Below are 22,511 nucleotides of genomic sequence, written 5' to 3'. Positions count from 1 at the left end.
CCATTTCCACCCGCTGACTCATCGACCAGGTGGAGAATCGGCGGACGGTCTTCCTGTCCGCCGGGGTCCCCCAGCCATTGTAATATAGTGGGGGGAATTGCGTGGCGGATGGTGGTTTGTGGCGGGCGTATCCCCACCGCCATGTGGGTGGTGGCGATCCTCTCGCCATTATGTTCATCCCCTAAGTTTCCAAAGACAAGCGAAACATCTTATTTTAATGCTACAATGAGGCAGAGCAGATGGAAGTAAAATGGAAACAGAGATTACAAATTTCAAATCAGGACAAATATCTATTTCTGGAAGAACATATGCTACCATGGCTAATATATTTCATGAAGAACTTACTGACACATTTGGTCACTACACTATCTATGTAAAATGAGAAAAGTGGATAGACAGAAGGTAATGATAGCAAGCTCAAATTCAAACAAAGACTGCCTTTTAAGCTGCGAAGTTCGTACTTTTTGTTTCTAGGACCGCATTTCTAAGTAGGAATAACTTTCTAAAAGTGGAGTAGTCTAGTTGTAGTAGATAGTTGTTGCTTAAAACATTGTAGTGAGTACAATGCACAGTGTTGCTTAATTGCAGTGATATAGTGTGCAGTTTTTTTCTACAATCTTTATGAATTTGTTTCCCACTGTTCAATGATTCTTCCAATAATACATCTTATCTGGTGTATGAGTATGGAAACTGAGAACAGTAAAAAAGGAAAAATGCAATGCTTCATTTTAATGTAACATAACATTACAGCATACGAAATGAGTAGTAATTTGTTTGTTATTATGGGATCGCTGATAAAATATCGAGGACAAAAACACCGACCTACGAAAATATCACGGTAAACATAGTATACACACAAATATCGACACCCTATACTTAAACAAGAAATTACACAAATATCCATAAAAAAATATTGCATAATTAAATATTGATTACAAAAATATCGGAAGCAAAAAGATAGACAACATGAAATCATAATGAAACACAACAAAAATATTGAGAACACTAATATCGACTACACAAATATCGCTAAAATACATATAAATAATATAAAAAATGCCATTTAACATTGAATAAACACTGTATACAATGATTTAATAATTTAACATATCCCAAATAATTATAACAAATTATAACAACATATATCAAAATTATTAAATGATTAAAAAATTATAATATAATTATACTAACCCAAATAAATAAATACATTCACAATATAACATCAAATTACTTTTCAATGATACTAAAATTACATATGTAATATATAACAACAAAAAACTTTATAAATTACATTTATTAACAAATATATTTAAATAACAAAAAAATAACATAACATAAATGTAAACATTAATCATTACATATATTTACCTATTTAAAAGGTAACTGGTAAAAAATTCAAATAATGTAGCACAACCAATGAATATAAACTAATAACACGCAAACCAATAAAAAATGTTAACTAATTAACTAAACACTTTAAAAACAAACAATTATTTAACACAATTGTACAGTTTATTGGCCAAACATGGAGGGAGAGCGTTACTTTGCGAAAGAGAGGCCAGATAAGAAGGAAAATCTACACAAACTACTATATCAAACTATACTAAAACACAGGTAAGAACAAAACGTATTTACAAAATATAAATACCTCAACGTCCTTAACTTAAATACCTACAATAAGGAAATGTTCCCCTTTTTTAAATCAAATCTAATGTGCAATACAACAACAACAATGAAATACAACACAAATATGTTATTAGGTACCTTATTTAACTCAACATAATAACATATATAAATAATTAAATGTACAACTTAAACTATAAAGAAAGTAAATAACTCTGATTTTTTAAATGTATAAAAAGTACAAAACATAACTAATAAATGTGTTTTTCTTCACAGCTTTTACAAACTGCACCTACAAAGAACATCTACAAAATTAAATTAATCAACTACAAGAAGTAAGTATTATTTGTTTCAGTGCTAAATAAAAAACGATACAAATAAATGAAAAACATATTTCACATTTAATTAACATAAACATTTTTCTTTCGCACCAACAGAAAATAAAATAGTGAAAAGACAACAAGCAGCAACTAATCCCATCAAGAAAACTCAAAGAACACTAATGTAAGTATTTGTTCTATATTATTAATAATACTATCATTTTCATGATTCACAATAACATATTTACTAAACACATATTTATATATCTTCACAGATATACCCAAAAAATGGCAGACGGTGCGAAGTTTATTACATCTCAAAAGGGGAAACTAATGCTTTGCTACATGGGTTACACTTACACCCAAGAAAAAGTTATAGAAAATAAAACTCATTGGAAATGTAGCAAATATTATTCCAAAGCCTGGTATGGGAGAGCTACTACAATAGATTTAAATGTTGTGAATGTTAGAGAGTACAACCATCCACTCAATGTGACTGAAGTGGAAGTAAGAGATGCCCTAGAGACAATAAGGGAAATAAGCAAAAGTTCCCAGCTGACAAGTATTCAAATTCTACAAAATTATAACCACAGTACCAGAACAAGTCACAGGACAACTTCCTTCCATCCCCAACTTAAAATGAGTAATAGCAAAAACTAAGACAGATTCAAATCAAACTCCACCTACACCCCAAACTTATGGAGAAATCCAAATACTCCCAGAATATACCATCACCCACAAAGAAGAAAAATTATTGCTCAATGACAACAAAAGTCACTAGAAAATAATTATTATATTTGCTACTAATACTAATTTGCAAAAACTTAAAAACTGCGAAACGTGGATGATGGACGGAACATTTAAAGTTTGTCCCAAGCCATTTTATCAGCTGCATACAACTCATGGAGAATTTGAAGAGACAAATATCCCATTCATTTACGCATTGCTGCCTAATAAACATAATAACCACCCATATAGAAGTACTAACTACTATAAAATAATTCACAGAAAATTACTATCCCCAAAGAATAATAATAGATTTTGAACAGTCAATGATTCAAGCAATACTCAAACTATGCCCAAACACTTCAATACAAGGATGCCTCTACCATTTTAACCAAAGCATATGGAGACACCTACAAAAATCTGCTTTAAGCATAGAATTTTCAACTAACAGCAACTTTGCCTACCAAATAAAAAAATTAATAGCCCTGGCCTACGTACCAACTTCTGAAGTAGTCAATCACTACAATTTACTAATAGAAAGTCCTTTCTATCAAGCCAATGAAACAAAATTAGGTCCCCTGCTCGACTACTTCGAAGACACCTCAGTGGGAAGGTTACATAGGTCAGCGCATCATAGACAACCTACATTTCAAATCCCCTGGTGGAATGTTTATGCCAGTACTGTGGCTCAAAAAGCCAAAACAAACAACGCATCACAAGGATGGCATAATGCCTTCCAAGCCACAATAGGGAGAGGACAACCAACATTACACCAACTTATTGAAGCTAAAAAAGAACAAAGCTATCAAGAGCTCAGACTAGAACAACCTCTTAGCAAAATAGGACCTAAACTAAGCAAACAAACGAAAACTATGTATGAATAGCTCCAACATAAAACTAGGATATTTCCAAATACCCAAGGTCTAGAATATCTAGACATAATTGCAAAATCAATTCTTCATATTAAACCTAATAGCAAACTTTACAAACATAGAAAACATAAAAACTAAGTATTTCTCTTTTTTCAATTAATAAATATAATTATGTCATAAAATGTGAACTACAAGACAAAATGATAGACATAATATAAATATTATAAAAAAAGAGAGTGACAAAATAAACATTTCCCGCCCACAACAATAAAAAAATAATTACTTACAGTGAAGTATCAAAGCCAACAAACGTGCAGATCTTAATGGTCCAAACCTCCCCTGGTATCCAGCCTTATTTAACATTCTTTCTATCTAACCATGAAAAATTTGTTCTAACTAGGTTCCGTTTTAATTCATTTTTCCGCCTTGTTACCTTCCCCAATGAGTTAAACTGGTCTCACGACCTGGCAAAATGTCCGTGTGATGGGGTATCACCTCAATCGACCATCCACCTAACTTTGTTCTGCCACTAATATGAGCAACCTCGCAAGCGCTGGATCACCCCACTTCTTCGATCAATGGGGTTGAGAACCTGTCGGCCAGCTTATCTGGCACTTAAGTTGCTAGACTCACAATATGTAGCCAAATGTGTAGCTCTTTTCTTAAAATCATGTTTGAAAATACGCTGTAAAATCGGGTTATCGTCTCCTTGAATTGATGTTTATTTGAATCAACTTGTAAATTGGTTATTATCAAATGTTTTCAAACATCACTCAGTTTTTATCTGCATTATAATATAGCGTTTTAAACAATTCATTGGTTTTTTATGATGTACTTTTTATGATTCACTAAACGTTAATCGAATAAAAGTTTTTGAAACGAAACGATAGACATAATATAAATATTATAAAAAAAGAGAGTGACAAAATAAACATTTCCCACCCACAACAATAAAAAAATAATTACTTACAGTTATGTAGGTGTAGAATATCATCGAAAATGATAAAATCCACACCAAACCAAGCACCAATGAATCCATTGAATAAGAAAGCCTCAAAAAAATAATATAAAAATTCAACTGTAGAAAAGGGAAATCCAACAGCGCAATCTTCTGAATAACAAATCCCTCACAAAACCGTAAAATATATTTTTTAAAACACTCCAACAACCCGAGAAAAAAGGAAATGTATAGTAACTTGTCATCAAACAAGAAACAACATTGTCCTTTATTTTAAAAAAAACTTGTGAATATCTCCATCCATGCACCAAAGCCAGTACCTGTAAATAGAAAATAAACAAAACCTACCCACAACAAAAATACAAACCCACAAGTACAAATATCAACATAAAATACACAAAACACATGTAAAGAACATATAATTAAAACTACAAAACTTTCTAATTATATCCGACACTAACTCAAACACATAAAACACTAAACTGCCAAAACAACATTTAACTCTCCCAAAAATTATCAAATAGCACCCTTACAAATATTTTTACACTACTACTAACTTACTAAAACTAACTTAAAAGTATATAAAACTGAACTTACCCAGACGGAAGTAAATTAGCTCCCAACCCCGAGTTTCCATCTTGCAAAATGACCTAAAAACGAAAGAGATAGATGCAAAAGTGAGATAAAGTAAACAAATGGATGCATAATTAAAATGAAAATAGGACTACCTCCCCGTAGACAACAATGGAAAAGATTGAAAAAATGTTTTAAAATATATGTATATTTTTATATATAACAATGTTTTTTCCCAATTTTAAAATAAACATTGAAAAATGTAAAATATACCTTAACTATTATATTATCCAAAAAAACGACTAAATAATATTTAATGTATATTAAAATATATGTTTATTCCATACACCATTAATGTAAAAATATTATACAAACATAACAAAAAATATGTATGTATTAATTAAAACAATTATGTAACAATATTGTAAATTATTTAACATACTACATACTATTTATTAAAAAATAATATTCAATATACTAAATAATAAAATATACTTTTGGAAAATTTAAAATATATGTTTTCAAAATAAATGCATTGATATAAAAAAAATGTTAAAATGTTATCAAAAATGTATACAATTCTTTTTCTTTTTGTACAAAAAACAAATGAACAATACAAATGAAAATGTTTATTAATAAAATAATTGACATGTTTTTCTTTACCATTACATAACTATGCTACAAAAAATGTACAATTGTCGAACACTGAACAAAAAAATATATATGTAATAATATATGATTTGTTTAACATTTATGAATAATAAATACATATTAAAAATATGTTAAACTCCTTCCATAAAATGTGAATAACATCAATATGTGTAGTTCATTGTTTTAAATGTTAAAATACATTTTGGAAACAAAAAAATATATAAAATATATCATTGTGAATTAAAATAAAAAGTAGCTTTTCAACAAAAAATAATACAAATAAAACTAACATACATCTATTAACTTATTACAATTTATAAATAAACTTACAAAATGCTAAATATTAAACAATGATAATTTACAACTACAGGCCCAAATCCATGTAAACTCAGGGAAAGAGCTGGATAGTAAACCATAATAATTTACTATTCTAACTCCAAATCCAACTAAACGCAGGGAAAGTCCTGGATAGTAAACCATAATAATTTACTATTCTAACTCCAAATCCAACTAAACATAGGCAAAGTGCTGGACAGCAAACCATAATAATTTACTATTCTAACTCCAAATCCAAATAAACTCAGGGAACATGCTGGACAGTAAACCATAATAATTTATAATTCTACCTCCAAATCAAACTAAACTCAGGGAAAGTGCTGGACAGTAAACCATAATAGTTTACTATTCTAACTCCAAATCCAACTAAATGCAGGAAAAATGTGGGGCAATAAACCATTATAACTTACTATTCTAACTCCAAATCCAACTAAACGCAGGGAAAGGGCTGGACAGTAAACTATTATAATTTACTATTCTAACTCTAAATCCAACTACACGGAGGGAAAGTGCTGGAAAGTAAACCATAATAATGTACTATTCTAACTCCAAATACAACTAAACTCAGTGAAACTGCTGGAGAGTAAACCATAATAATGTACTATTCTATCTCCAAATACAACTAAATGCAGGGAATGTGCTGGACAGTAAACCATAATAATTTACTATTCTTACTCCAAATCCAACTAAAAGAAGGGAATGTGCTGGGCAGTAAACCATAATAACTTACTATTCTAACTCCAAATACACTAAACTCAGGGAATGTGCTGGACAGTAAACCACAATAATTTACTATTCTAACTCCAAATCCAACTAAACACAGGGAAAGTACTGGATAGTAAACCATAATTATTTAGTATTACAACTGTAAATAAAAATAAACTAAATAAAATAGGGAGAATACCCTCATTTTGATCTTTAAAATGAATAAATAATAATCCTTAAATAGAAAATACATTATTAAATTTTATTTATCTTTCAATCAATCAATCAAAACATTTATAGAGCGCACTACTCACCCGTGAGGGTTCCAAGGCGCTGGGGGGGGGTGCTGCTACTGCTCTAAGAGCCAGGTCTAGAGGTGCCTCCTGAAGCTGAGATGGTCCTGGGTCAGTCGTAGGTGAGTGTGGAGGGAGTTCCAGGTCTTCGCTGCCAGGTAGGAGATTGATCTTCCTCCGGAGGTGGGTCTGCGAATTCGTGGGACGATGGCGAGGGCGAGGCTGGTGGAGCGAAGTTGGCGGGTGGGGGTGTAGAACGAGAGTCGGCTGTTGAGGTAATCGGGGCCCAAGTTGTGGAGAGCTTTGTGTGCGTGGGTGAGCAGTCTGAACTTGATCCTTTTGTTGATGGGCATGCGCTGGAGCCTAGTCTGAAGTTTGGCGGTGGTCCCTGCGTATAGGGCGATCCCGTAGTCCAGTCGGCTGGTGACGAGGGCCTGGATGACTATTCTTCTGGTTTCTGTGGGGATCCATCGGAAGATCTTTCAAAGCATCCACAGGGTGTTGAAGCATGAGGATGAGACGGCGTTGACTTGTTTGGTCATCGCGAGGGAGGAGTCCAGGATGAAACCCAGGTTGCGTGCGTGGTCCGTGGGTGTCGGTGCGGTACCCAGCGCCGAGGGCCACCATGAGTTGTCCCAGGCAGATGGGGATTGTCGATGGATGAGGTCTTCCGTCTTGTCTGAGTTGAGCTTGAGACGGCTGTGCTTCATCCAGTCTGCTACTTCTTTCATTCCTTCCTGGAAGTTGGTTTTGGCGGTGGCTGGGTCTTTGGTGAGGGATAGTATCAGCTGGATGTCGTCAGCGTAGGAGATGATGTTGATGTTGTGTTTTCGTGCGATGGTGGTAAGGGGGCTCATGTAGATATTGAAGAGTGTTGGACTGAGTGAGGATCCTTGAGGAACGCCCCAGATGATCTCGTGGGCCTCGGATCGGAAGGAGGGAGGCGGACTCTCTAGGTTCTTCTGAGAGGAACGAGGTGATCCATTCCAGGGCCTTTCCTTGGATTCCAGTGTTGCTGAGGCGGTGTATTAGGGTGCGGTGGCATACGGTGTTAAAGGCTGCTGAGAGGTCCAGGAGGATAAGGGCTGCTGTTTCCCCGTTGTCTATCAGGGTTCTGATGTCGTCTGTGGCTGCGATGAGGGCGGTCTCGGTGCTGTGGTTCAAAATATATATTAAATGTTTCAGTTATCAAAATTAATATTCAATTATAATTAATAATCGTTCACACAATTTAAAAAAACATTAATACCTTTTCATACAATTCAATTATTTAAATATTGTTTATTTAAAAAAATATTATGATTATTTTAAATATTTTATAAAATGTAAAAAATTCCTAATCAAATTTTTTACTTTTCTAAATTATAATTAATTGTATCAGTGTGTGCCTGGGTGTGTCAGTAACAGCCGCGGCCCGTGAAGGAAGTTACAGTGGGGCAGGAAGGTGGGCAGGGGGAGGGGCAGGGTGGAGGGTGGTAAAAACCGGCATATGGATAATTGCAGGTAAGTAAACAATTTAATTAATAAAACGAATTTCGTAGCCTGCCTTGCATCGCAAAATGCAATGCAGGGCGCGCTACGAAATTCGTTTTATTAATTAAATTGTTTACTTACCTGCAATTATCCATATGCCGGTTTTTAGCACCCTCCACAGTGCCCCTCCCCCTCCCCGCCTTCTTGCCCCACTGTAACTCCCTCCACGGGCCGCGGCTGTTACTGACACACCCAGGCACACACTGATACAACTACTGACAGACCTAGCCACACACCGATACACACACTGACATACCTAGGTCATAATCATACAGCCAATAAGCCACCATCTCACATATTGATGAAGACACTTTTACATTGAACCAAACACTCATACAGCCTCTGAAACACCCACACTAATACTGATACAGCCACTGACACACCCAGGCACACACTAATACAAAAACTAACACACTCAGGCACACATTGTTACAGTCACTGACACACCCAGGCAAACACCAATATGGCCACTGTCACATTCAGTCACACACCAATACAGCTACTGACACACCAAGGCACACACTCATATACCCAATAATACACCCACTCACACATCAATAGAGCCACTTACACATCCAGGCACACACCAGTACAGCTACTGACACACTCAGCCACACTCCAATACACAGACTGATACATACATGCACACACTGATACAGACACTGGCACACACATCCATACACCAATACAGCTATTGCCAAACCCAGCCACACACTGTTACAGACACTGGCACACTCAGACCCACACTGATATGGTCACTGATACACCCAGACACACACTGATACAGCAAATGACACACACAGCCATACTCTGATACAGAAACTGACACACCCAGGCACATACTTATACAGCCAATGATGCACTCAGTCACATATCAGTGCAGCCACATTGAGCCAAACACCAATACAGCCTCCCAAACACCCATACACATACTGGTACAGCCACTGACATACTCAGCCACACACTAATACAGACAATAACACACCCAGGCACATATTGTTACAGAGACTTACATACCCAGACACACTCCACATACCATATAGCCAGTGACACACTCGGGCATACACAAATACAGGCACTGGCACAGCCAGGTACACACTCATACACCCAATAACACACCCACTGACACATTACTAGAGCCACTTACACACCCAGGCACACACTGATACAGGCACTGATACACCCAGTCAAACTCAGATACAAAGACTGATTCATTCATGCACTCATTGATACAACCACTGAGACACCCAGACATACACCTATTCAGCCACTGAAACACCCAGTCTCACACCAATGCAGTCACTGATACATTAAAAAGTTGGCTCTTTGTTTGACTAGATGGTTGTTCTAAAAAGAACAATTTTTTGTAGAAGGTATTTTTATCCTTTTTTGTTTTTTCCTATTTTTTTCAACAAAAAGTATACAGGGTGCTAAAAGGTAAGGTTAGCAAAAGGCAAGGAAGAAATTGACTTCAGTGTTAAAAAAACATTAACTGGCAACTGGAAGCAAAACAAAAACTAGCAGCATTGCTTTTTCACTTTATCCAAGAATGTACCCACAGAATTCTTTTTACAGCGACAAGCATGTGGCATATCGCAGAGTGAATATCCATGTCACTCAATTCTTCGCAGGCAGCTGGTATTGTAATGACTGCAGCTGATGATGGTTCTCCTAAGGCTATTGTAGAGGTGGACTGTCTTGCTCTACCTGCTTTCTCCCACATCATATGGTTGTAGACCCTTTCAAGAACAGTTTTTAGGTGCTTCCACATGGAACTAGTCCCATGTGAATACTTCTTTGTCGCCCCCGAATAACTGCTTGCCGCAAATATTTCTCTGCACAGTATGTCTACAGTATAAAAATATATATATTACTGAATTAACAAGCAAAATAAATTGTAGTACACTTAATACTAAAAATAAACCGTAGAAATTAACTCAAAATACTAAACATTACCCAGACATGATACTTTGAAAATAGAATTAAAAAAACCTTAGAAATTCACTGCAAAAAAACAAAGATTACAGGGACGTTATAGTTAGGCTCAGATTGCACACCCATAAAACCATACAAATTCAGCAGTTCTAGTTACTTGAGGTAACTATAACGTACGCCCCATATTGCACTACTTATGACCTCACATATTGGATCACTTATGACATGGTTAGTGGCATTACTGATGACATCACTGATGACATCTCAAATGATCATCCACAGAATCAATCACACACCCACACAATATCTCACACACCCACTCACTCAATCATATATATATATATCTCTCCGGAACGCATTGTTGATTTTTGCACAATAAATATTTCTGTACCGGATTGGTGTGCTGCATCCTTTGTCCATAAAACTTTAGTGATTGCGGATACTTGTGTGACGCGCCTCTGTTCATATACACACATGTATATATATTTATATATATACCAAGGAATAACTCTTCACTGATCCTCCTCCTCCAGTGAGAATTGATGGCATAACAACAGAGTTAAGTTGTCAGAAATTTTTTATTGGCACATCCAGGTGCAAAAACAGGTTAATAGGATGGTCTACACATTTCGGCTTTACAGCCTTCTACTGGACCATAGAGTCCGACCTTCTAGAGTTTCTCTCAAAGTGCACAATTGCTGGATCCTTTTTTACTTTGTACTGCTCGCAAGCAGCTAGACTGTGCATCCCCATACACAAATTATGGCAATCTAGGTCACAATTTTGCAACTCATTTTTTGGAACAGTAAAAAGATATGAAAAAAGTGAATAGCATTACCTAGATTGTGTGAATTTGTTTGTTCACATTTTTTACAATAGTTTTACACTTTTCATAATCTTTAAAAAATTTTATATGTCTGCTTTCTTTCATAACTGTAAAGGGCATTAGATATTACATTAAATACCCTCAAAGGACATAAAATGCAGGTATAACATTTAACAATTCAAATTCATAGCCAAAATTGCCTGTTCAGTATAAGGAACATTAAATCGATAAGAAAGTCCCAAAGTTAATAGAATAGGATCGGCACACACACACACACACATATATATATATATATATATATTCCAGCTCCGAAGTACGTTGGGTACTTCTGAGCTGGAATATATATATATATATATATCTCAAGGCTCACTGATCCGTCTGCTCTCCTTCACTCGTGGCCGGGTGCTTTCAATGACGGGAGACGGTACCACGCCAGTCACGGTCAGACAAAGCTCTGATGCAAAAGCACGCAGCACTCACGGGGGACTGTTCCAATAAGGTTTATTGAACAAACACTCTTACAAGATGCGTTTCGGCCACCGCCTTTCTCAATTAGAGGCCGGCGCCACCCTTAAGCAAGGTTTAAATACAGCCAATCAACAAAATAAAGAAAGGACATGTATTGTGCATTACCAACCACCATTTCTAAGTGGTGTGAGTTCAGTTAGTATCACTGACAAAATTGTGCCCTGGATGGGCTATTAAACACACAAATGATGACTACTTTTCAAATTCAGCCAGGAATGGGCATACCACAGAAATATATTTATAAATACAAACATCTCTCACTTATAAACATAAGAAAATCACCAACGATGCAGAAAAATCAATGTAAGACTCATAAATGGACCGCCAACTCCTCCCTAGCGTTCAGGCCACCTGGTTTCTTAGTTTGGTTCTCAATAATGTAGCGAGACTCTAGCCTGCGTAGCTGAAGCAGCCTATTTCCTCCCCTTATGTCTGCCGGTACTTAGTCCATGCAATAAAAGCTAAGGAGTTGTCGGTTGCTTTGGTGAGACACTTCGAAGTGCCTCGCCACTGGATATGTGGGATCTTTATTTTGTATGGCCATCAAGTGTTCTAGGATCCTAATTTTTGTTGGGTGAGTGGTACTCCCAATATAACGCAGGCGACACGGACATACAAGACAGTACACCGTGTGGCTTGTGTTACAATTCATTGAGCTGGTGATCCTTTTGGGCTCCTTCATCCCTGGTATTTGGTAACTAGTCACCTTTCTACTGTTTTTACATGCCTTACATTTAAGGCAAGGATAAAATCCTGTCAGTTTCCCAAATGGTGGAGGTTTTTCCTCTTTCTTACAGTGGCTTTGTACAATGTTCGACCCCAATGACCTAGCTCTCCTAAACGTTATTAATGGAGACTTAGGTAAATCCTTACCGATGACCGGGTCAGATCTCAGTATGTGCCAATTCTTCACACACTTTTTTCTGATATCCTGGGCATCGGTAGAGTAGTTCATAATCATCCTCATACTGTTCTGATTACTCTCCTGTCTCTTGGGTGACATTGGGCTTTCCTTTGAGATTAAATCAGATCTCAATTTCTTGTCAGCTTTCATTTTGGCCTCCTGTAATACCTCCTTGGTATATCCTCTCATTCTGAACCTAAACATACTCTCACTGGCCACCTTCTCAAAATCATCTTGTCGTGTACAATTCCTCTTAATTCTCAGTAGTTCACCATAGGGTATACTAGATATGGTTTTCCCCGAATGGCAACTCATTGCGTGGAGCACAGAATTACCAGCTGTCTGTTTTCTATGCAATGCTGTACAGATTTTACCCTCAGCTATGAACACGTTAAGGTCCAAAAAGTTTACGGTTTCTGTGCTGATTTCCCCACTAAATCTGAGATTAAGATCATTCTCATTTAGTACCTTGACATATTCCTTGGCACATTCTATCGAGCCCTTAAAGACGATAAACAGATCGTCTATGTATCTATACCAAGATACTACCCTCTCTGTCCATGCGGCGTTATTAGCCGCCCAGGCCACCTGCTCCTCCCACCTGCCGATGAAAAGATTTGCGTAGCTGGGGGCGAAGCAGGTGCCCATCGCGGTACCACAGATCTGTTTGTAGAATTGATCCTGGAACAGAAAAATGTTATTACTTAGGCAGAATGATATAAACTCAAGTAACATTTGGTTATGTGTCGTCAGGTTTATGGGCCGTGTCTCTAAGTACCATTTTACTGCCTCTGCGCCTTGGAGATGATTTATACTGGTGTAGAGGCTCGAGATATCGAGTGTCATCATTACCAAATCGCTAGTCCAGTTTACATTGTCAATTTTACGGAGAAAGTCAGTTGTGTCCTTCAAATATGATTTTAACATTGTCACAAAGTCATAAAGAAAGTAGTCCACGAACCTCGACAAATGCTCCGTCAGGCTTCCCACAGACGAAACAATCGGACGTCCTGGTGGACATGTTGAATGCTTGTGCAGCTCGGGCAAATGGTAAAAAGTTGGTACCTTAGGTTGCTTACATTCCAGGAAAGCAAATTCCTCTTTACTTAGCATCCCCTTATGATTCCACTTGTTGAGTAGGGAACGATAAGCGAGGACACTCTCATCAAATGTCTTTTTGGTTACTCTGATGTAGTTTCTTCGGTCTTCCAATTGGAATAGGGCTTCCTTGACATAGAAATCCCTGGTCATCAAAACGACATTTCCGCCTTTGTTGGACGGTTTACACACAATTTTGTCATCCTTACTCAGATCCATTATTGCTTTCCTTTGCTGTTGTGTTATATTCCCATTGCCAAATTTCTTCTTTCTTGTTTCATTGCAATGGCTCCAAAGGTCTTTAGTCATCACATCTGAGAAAGTGTCAATCGCATCAGCCGGCATCATAGGACAGAATCGTGATTTCGGTCAGAAAGGACTGTCTGGTTTAATTTGTGTCACCCCAGCCCAAATCCTGTTTTGTGATGGTATGATTGTCATAGGGTCTCCTTCTTCAGCTAAATCATTCATAACCGCAAGTGCTTCAATATCGCCCGCGGTTAAAGCTGGTATTTCCTCAACAGGAGATATAGGTTTATCAAGGCGTGTCTTGCCTTTAAAGTATTTGAGCAGTTTTATCTTTCTACAGAACTTGAAGAGGTCAATCCTTAATTGGGTATATTCTGAGTTTTTATCAGGGCAGAAGTTTAATCCCAGTCGTAAGACCTGTTCTTCGTCCTCTGACAATTTTCTGGACATGAGGTTAACAACCGTTAAGTTCTGGGTAACTATTGTCTGTTCCAAAACTTCTTGCTCCTGGTCATCCTTGGAGATGTGTCGCCGACGTTTGCTCCACCTGCCGCGCCTTGTCCTACGTTTGCTTTCTTTTTCCTTTTTGGCTTTGGTTCCACTGGGTTGCCCCTTCCCCCTGTAGTCCGTGTTTCCCTTATAACCTGAAACTCGTCTAAAAAAGGGACAGATGTGGAGGCCTCCGTGGATGCTGGTGCCACATTTCTAGATGAGCTGGACGGGCCACCTTCTTCCTCACTCTGTTCGGTTTCAGTAGCCTCAGATTCAGAGGTTACTACTGGTTCAGTGATTTTATGGCTCAAAATTATTTTCCTGGGCTGATCGTATTTCTTTGCGAATGTGAGAATCCGTCCTTGTAAATAGTCCCTCTCGTCCCTCTCAAACTTTTCTTGCTTTCGCCGTTTTATCTTCTGTTCATACGCCTGAAGGCGTTTCTTCATTGCCTCTCGTAATTCGTTTTGTCTCTCTTTATCTTCATTTTGTGCGATTACATCCTCCAAATCCGATATCTCGCGTAGAGTTACATCTCTATTGCTCCACGCGAATTTTATCAGCAACATCAGCATCCCTTTTGATGAATGAGCAGACAATTCTGCCTATTCCTTCAACAGTTGTGGATTGGGGTTCTCGTAAGTGGGGACAGTATATATTCTCAAACCCCGTGGGACTCGGCTGCACTCAACGTACTTTTGGAGTGAAGTTGCCTCCCACCACTTGCGGGTCTCCCGCTCGCACAGTCTTTCAAGTTTAGAAAAGAGATCTTTCAATGGATCACTGCTTGCTTTATGCTTATCTGCAACATTCCTTTCTCTGCGAGATTGTGTTCCTGCACCTTTAAATATTTCTGTGGCTGCCTCCAGCCGTGCCTCGTCATCAAATACTTTCCGTTGTATGTGTTTGTTTCTTCGTTTTGGTTTATTGGTCGAGTTTTGCCCCCCTCGGTCTGCCCGATCACTGATTTGTGTGCACTTAACTTTGCAAAGCCGATCTCATTCATCCGAAACACGAGAAAATCATTACCGCGTTTGACACGAAGCCGCTCCACTTCAAAGGGCTGCTCCGTCCCGGGATTGCAACAGTGTTATTTCCAGTGCGTCTCGGCTTTCCGTGTTCCCCTTTCTCCAGCCGAGTGACTTCAAAACGCTGCTCAGGCGTGTAAACGTTGATTACAGTGCCAGATAGCCAGATAACCAGTGGGCTCTTTTATGCAGCAGTCGTGCAACACGAAATTCAGTGCGAGGCGGTGAAGGAGAAATAATCTCAAGGCTCACTGATCCGTCTGCTCTCCTTCACTCGCGGCCGGGTGCTTTCAATGGCGGGAGACGGTACCACGCCAGTCACGGTCAGACAAAGCTCTGATGCAAAAGCACGCAGCACTCACGGGGGACTGTTACAATAAGGTTTATTGAACAAACACTCTTACAAGACGCGTTTCGGCCACCGCCTTTCTCAATTAGAGGCCGGCGCCACCCTTAGGCAAGGTTTAAATACAGCCAATCAACAAAATAAAGAAAGGACATGTATTGTGCATTACCAACCACCATTTCTAAGTGGTGTGAGTTCAGTTAGTATCACTGACAAAATTGTGCCCTGGATGGGCTATTAAACACACAAATGATGACTACTTTTCAAATTCAGCCCTATATATATACATACACATATAGTCCCTGAGAAAAACAAAGGTTACTGGGATCCTATTGTTAGGCCTAGATTACACACACACACACACAACCAAAGAAATTCAGCAGTTATAGTTACCTCAGGTAACTATCACTTACTCCCCTGCAATGCACTGCTTATGACCTCACATATTACATCACTCATGACATGCTCAATAACATCACTTATGACATCTTAAATAACAACACTGATGGCATCATCCAGTGATTTGAGTGTTTTCTAAACATTTCTGAGTGTTGAAAATATTTACTAAGGTACCTCAAATGTTAAAATAGTTTAGTTTGTGTACTACTAATGAGTGAATCTATTTTAAAACCTATATTATGGGAGTGCCTGTCTAACTGTGTATATCTGTGTAGAAGCGGCTGTATCATGAATAAGTGGGTGTCTGAATAGCTGTATGGGTAAGTAAGTGGCTGTATAAGTGCCTGTGTGGTGAGTGAATGGGTATTTAAGTGGTATATGGATGAGTGAGTCAGTATGTGAAATACTACATGTGTGAGTTTTTGTATGGATGAGCAAGTGCCTGTGTCAGTGGCTATATGAGAAAGGGAATGGCTGTGTGAGTGGCTGTATGGATGAGTGAATGGGTGTGTAAGTGGCTATAAATAGTGAATGACAGGGTGCATGAGAGGCTGTATGGGTGAGTGGGCGGGTATGTGAGTGGCTGTAAATGGTGAATGAGAAGGTGCATGAGGTACTGTGTGGGTGAGTGAGCAGGTGCATAAATATCTATATGGGTAAGTGAGAGGGTACATCAGTAGCTGTATGGGTATGTGACTGGGGTGTAAGTGGGTCACGGGTGAGTGAGTGGCTATGTGAATGGCTGTATGGGTGAGTGCATGTGTGTGTGTGTGTGTGTGAGTAGCTATATGGATGAGTAGGTGAGTATGTGAGAGGCTCTATGGGAGGCTATGTGGTTGTCTCAATGGTTGTTTAGGTGACTAAATACATGTGTTAGCATCTGTATGAGTATGTGAGTGGGTATGTGAGTATCTGTGTGGGTGAGTGAGTAGATGTGTGAGTGGCTGTATGAGTGAATGGGTGGGTGTGTGAGTGGTTCCATGCAAAAGATCCTTATTGTTTTCTTTATATCTGAGCGACCACCCGGAAAATCTTAACCAGGTCAATAACTTTCCACCTAAGATTGCAAATTTTAAAATACACTGCTTGATGTACGCAGATGACATAGTAATCTTAGACCTGACCCCATTCGGGCTCCAAAGAAATCTGCTTGCACTTACCAAATATACTGAAGAAAACTATTTAATCCCAAATGTCACCAAAGCAAAAATAGTACCATTTACAGGAAAGAAGAGTTATGTGAAATATAATTGGACATTAGGGGGAAAACCATTGGAAATTGTAAAAGAATATATATATCTCGGGAGAATTGTCACTCAGTCCCTGCACAACTTGCCTCACTTGCAAAAAATGAATCGAAAAGCAGACTCCATCTCGGAGCCCTCCAAAGATTGCATTCCTCCACCGGCCAAAGACACTTCTCTTCTTTGTTACAAGTGTATAGCTCTAAAATCCCTGCTGTCTTAGCATATGCAATATAACATATTACAATCAAAGAAAGGAAACAAATTGATATCAAAGAAGGGAAAATCCTCTGGAAACTAACCAGGATGCCGCAAGCTGTGCCTGTTCAAACTCTTCGGCTAGAATTTTCGATAGTCAGCTCTTTTGCCAGAGGGATTACAAATATAATTAGATGGGCATATAACCTGGTCCATGCCGATCAAAGAACTTTAAGAGCTCTGTTAAAAATCGAAACACTTGAGCCAGACTCTCCAAAGCATGTGTTTTTTAAAAACTTATGCACAGCATTCAAATTATCAACCGTTACTTTGGATATGTTAAAATCTTGGTCACCAGCCCAACTGAAACTCTGCCTAAAGCACCTTACTCCCAGGTTAAGCATGAACTTAGACATGCAACATTTCTCTGAACTCTCAATGTACAAACAGTACATGGACACAATAGCTTTTAAAAAATGGCAACTATATATCTTTTTTAATTTAAATCATGGAGTTGAATGAATGAATGATTACGTGCTTATATAGCGCATGGCTACCCGGGGGCATCCCAGCGCTTTTAGACCAAGGACAAGTAATCACCGCTCAACGAAACAGAAAGGTCTTCAATCGTTTCCTGAAGGCAAGATGGTTAGGTTCAAGCCGAATACATTCGGGGAGCTGATTCCAGAATTTCGCTGCATGAAATGAGAATCGTCGGCCACCCATGCAAGTACGTTTGATCCTAGGGACTGACAGTAGGTTTTTAAAGTTGGATCTGAGAACTCGAGGGCTCTGATGGTGAAGAAACATAGGGCGTAGGAGGGCCGGGCCATTATCAGTCGTTGACTTATGGACCATGCACATGGCCTTAAACGAGACCCTTTCCTGCACCGGCAGCCAATGGAGTAGTCGCAGTGCCGCCTTAGCAGAGCTATGTCTAGGGACATCCATTAGCAGACGGGCCGCACAGTTCTGGACAGACTGTAACATTTTAATGGTGGCTAGCGGGGCACCCAGATAGACCGCATTAACATAGTCCAGGCGGGATAAGATAAGTGACTGGACTAGGAGGCGTCTAGCCTCAGGCGGTAGAAGGGCCAGAACCTTCCTTAAGAGTCTGAGAAAAACCATAGCATGTGGCAGTCACCTTACACGCCTGCACTCGGAAACCCAGAGTAGGATCGAGCCAGACCCCCAGACTCTTGATGTGATTCTTCGGGGTGGGAGGGGGGCCAAGACACTCAGGCCACCAAAGGTCAAGGTTGATGGGGGCATTATACCCTAACATCATAACTTCCGTTTTTGAGCCGTTGAACTTTAGGAAGGAGGCGTCCATCCATGCAAGAACCTTAGTAAGGCAGGGGGACAGATTGTTTACCCCTGAATCGACCACATCCACCATAGAGAGGGAGACAACCAACTGCGTGTCATCGGCGTAGGTGACCAACTGAACTCCCTAGGGAAGAACCACGTCGGCCAACGGCCTCATGTAGATATTAAACATGGTGGGGCTCAACGAAGATCCCTGGGGAACGCCATAATGCAGGGGAAGCTGTTTCGACATTGCTTCTTCTTCGAACACTGTAAAGGTTCTATCCGAAAGAAAGGACTGCAACCATTTAAGAGCAGTCCCTGTGACTCCTACCTCCCTCAAGCGATGAATCATGAGCAGGTGATATACTGTGTCGAAGGACCACAGCAGCGCAGCCTCCTGCATCCACAATTTTTCTGGCTACCTCAAGTACGGTAACCAAGGCAGTGTCTGTGCCTTGCCTACTTCTAAATCCCGTCTGGGTGGGATGCAAGGCTTTGTTGTTCTCAATAAACGATGATAGTGCAGAATTTACATGTTTCTCAGCGATTTTACCAAACCCAGGCAACAAAGATATGGGTCGATAGTTTGACCAGTCTTCAGGGTCTAGACTGGATTTTTTCAAAAGTGCCTTGACTTTAGCCTGCTTCCACAGTGGCGGAACCAAACCCGCAGCAAGGGAAGAGTTGATAACGTCCCTAATAACTGGGGAGACAGTCCCCGAGGCCTGTTTAAGGACAGATGGAGGAGCAGCGTCTCGGGGGAACCAGATTTAAGATTCCCAAGGAGTCTTTCTACAGTGGCTAAGCCAAGCAGTGGAAAAGACTCAAGCACTGCAGAAAATGGAGGCGTTATCAAGGGGAGGGTGGAGTCGGTAGGATGAAAGGCTGAGTAGATATTCGTGACCTTAGAGGCGAAGAAATTGGCCAGCTCATCGCAGCGTTTCTGGGGATCCGATGATTCATTGGGAGGACAAGGGGGGGTGACCAATGATTTAAAAATTCAAAAAATTTCCCTTGGGGAGTTGGCTGCAGCAGCAATCTTAGCTTGGTAATAGGAGGATTGTGCAATTTTGTATTGATTTTTATATATCCGTATTGCCAATCTGTATTCGTTTTTAATATTAACAGAAAAACATTTTCTCCATTTTCTTTCAGACCGCTTGCAGCTTTGTTTAAGCCTTTTTAATTCGATAGAGTACCAGGGCATTTTATTAGAGCCAATAGGATGGCACACATCTGATTTGGGGAGGGTAAGATCTAATAAGGTCTCTATCCAGCTGTTAAAAGATGCGTTAGCCATGATGGGATTTTCACAGAAGGGAGGGGGGCACTTATTCAGGGTGGCTACCCAGTCATCCAGAGAAAGTCTAGAGAGAAAGTCTAGACCAGATCCGACTCAACTTCCTAGTTAATCTGACCGGATAATTTTGGTCAGGAGGCGACCACGTGAAAGATAGTAAAGCATGGTCTGACCATGGGACAAAGAGTGACTCTGCCCAACAGATATTATCCAGGTTGGTAAAAAAAATGGTCAATTAAGTTAGGCGTTGTATTATTCTACTACGACTTGGGATTTTACCCCTGAAATCACACACAATCGAATAGTTGCCAAAAGGAAGAGGGTCTAACCTCTGTGACTTATGTAAAGGAGGGGTGCAAGACCTGGAACACGTCCTCTTTGCCTGTCCAAATCCGTCTATTGTTGCCGCAAGGAACAGATACATAACACCGATCAAAACTAAATGCAATATAAATTCTGTTCAGAATTTGATTACCCTTTGTAATGCTCCACCTAATGAATTTGTGTTTATTAATGTGTATAACTTTTTAAAATAATTTTTAAAATTATATTAGAAAGATAAATTTAATAGCAAAACTGTAATTTTTATTGTTAAAAATGTTGTTCTCGTAAGAGAACTATATCAAATAAACTTGACTTGAACCATGCAAAAGTCAGTGGGTGCATGACTATTTGTATGGGTTTGCAAATAGGTACGTGAGCGGTTGTGTGGGTGTGTGTGAATGGATGTATGAGAGGTTGTTTGGGGGTGTGAGTGGGTGTGAATGGTTCTATGGATGATGTCATCAGTGATGTTATTTGAGATACAGTCAGTGATGTCTTTGACCATATCATGGGGGATGTAATATGTGAGGTAGTAAGCAGTGCATTGCAAGGGCATAAGTTATAGTTAGCTGAGGTAACTATAACTGCTCAATTTCTATAGTTTTGTATGAGTGAAATCTGAGCCTAACTATAATATCCCCATAACCTTTGTTTTTTTCAGTGAATTTCGAAGGTTTTTTCATTCTATTTACAAACTATAATTTATTTTGTGTGCTTGTAAAGCACCCGAATCACCCCCAGAGGGGTATCTCCGCGCTACGGATGTGCTATAGAGAGGTAGACAAGGGGAAGTTGATTAGTAGAGTTCAGTTTTAAGGGACTTCTAAATAGAAGGTAATGTGGGTATTTCTGAAGAGGAGTAGGGAGCTGATTCTAGTAAAAAGGAAACCCAGGCGTGTTTTTAAAAAAATGTGGGACGAAGAGCAAAGACATAGCTCCTGAGCATAGGGGTCAGGGTGGATGATATTGACTGAGTTTTACTGCAAGATAGCCAGGAACTTTACTATTTAATGCTTTGTGCACAATACAGCTTATCTTAAATTTGACCCATTTACGTACTGGAAGCCAGTGTATCCATTGTAGAAGAGGGAGAAATGCAGTTCTAGCAGGAGAGTTTGAGGCAAGGCGGGCTGCAGTATTTTGAACTACTTGAAGTCTACTCAGCGAGGACTTGCTGAGATCAGGAGAGCATTGCAGTAGTCCAGGTGGCTTATCACCAGGGCCTGGATGAGTGTTTTCCGTATGTTTAAGGGGAGAAAGGAAAATACCCTATGTAGAAATCTTAGTATGTGGAAACATGAGCCCACAGTAGTTGTGACTTGCTCTCTTATGGTAAGTTTCTGGTCCAAGCTTATGTCCAGGTTCTTAACCACTGTCTTAGGGACCGGGGAGTCACCCAGCTCAGACGGGCACCATTCTGGGGACCAGAGCATGGTGCATCTCCAAACAGCATTATCTCGGTTTTCCCCGCATTAAGCTGTAGATAATTATTCCTCATTCAGGTCGCGATTGCAGTCATACCTTCTGAGAAGGCAGTCTAGATATTGTGAGAGTTTTTGTCAAATGACAGTAACAGCTGGGTGTCATCAGTGTACGAGATTTGTATAAAGCCCAGCTTTCTAAGCAATCCAGCAAGCGGAGCCACATACATGTTGAACAAAGTGGGACTAAGGCAGGATCCCTGGGGTACTCCCTAAGGTCAGTTCTATGTTCTGAGATACGAAAGGGCCTAGATT

Source organism: Lissotriton helveticus, chromosome 4_1 (genome assembly GCF_964261635.1).
Source record: "Lissotriton helveticus chromosome 4_1, aLisHel1.1, whole genome shotgun sequence".
Lineage (NCBI taxonomy): Eukaryota > Metazoa > Chordata > Amphibia > Caudata > Salamandridae > Lissotriton > Lissotriton helveticus.
This window is presented reverse-complemented; position numbering follows the sequence as displayed.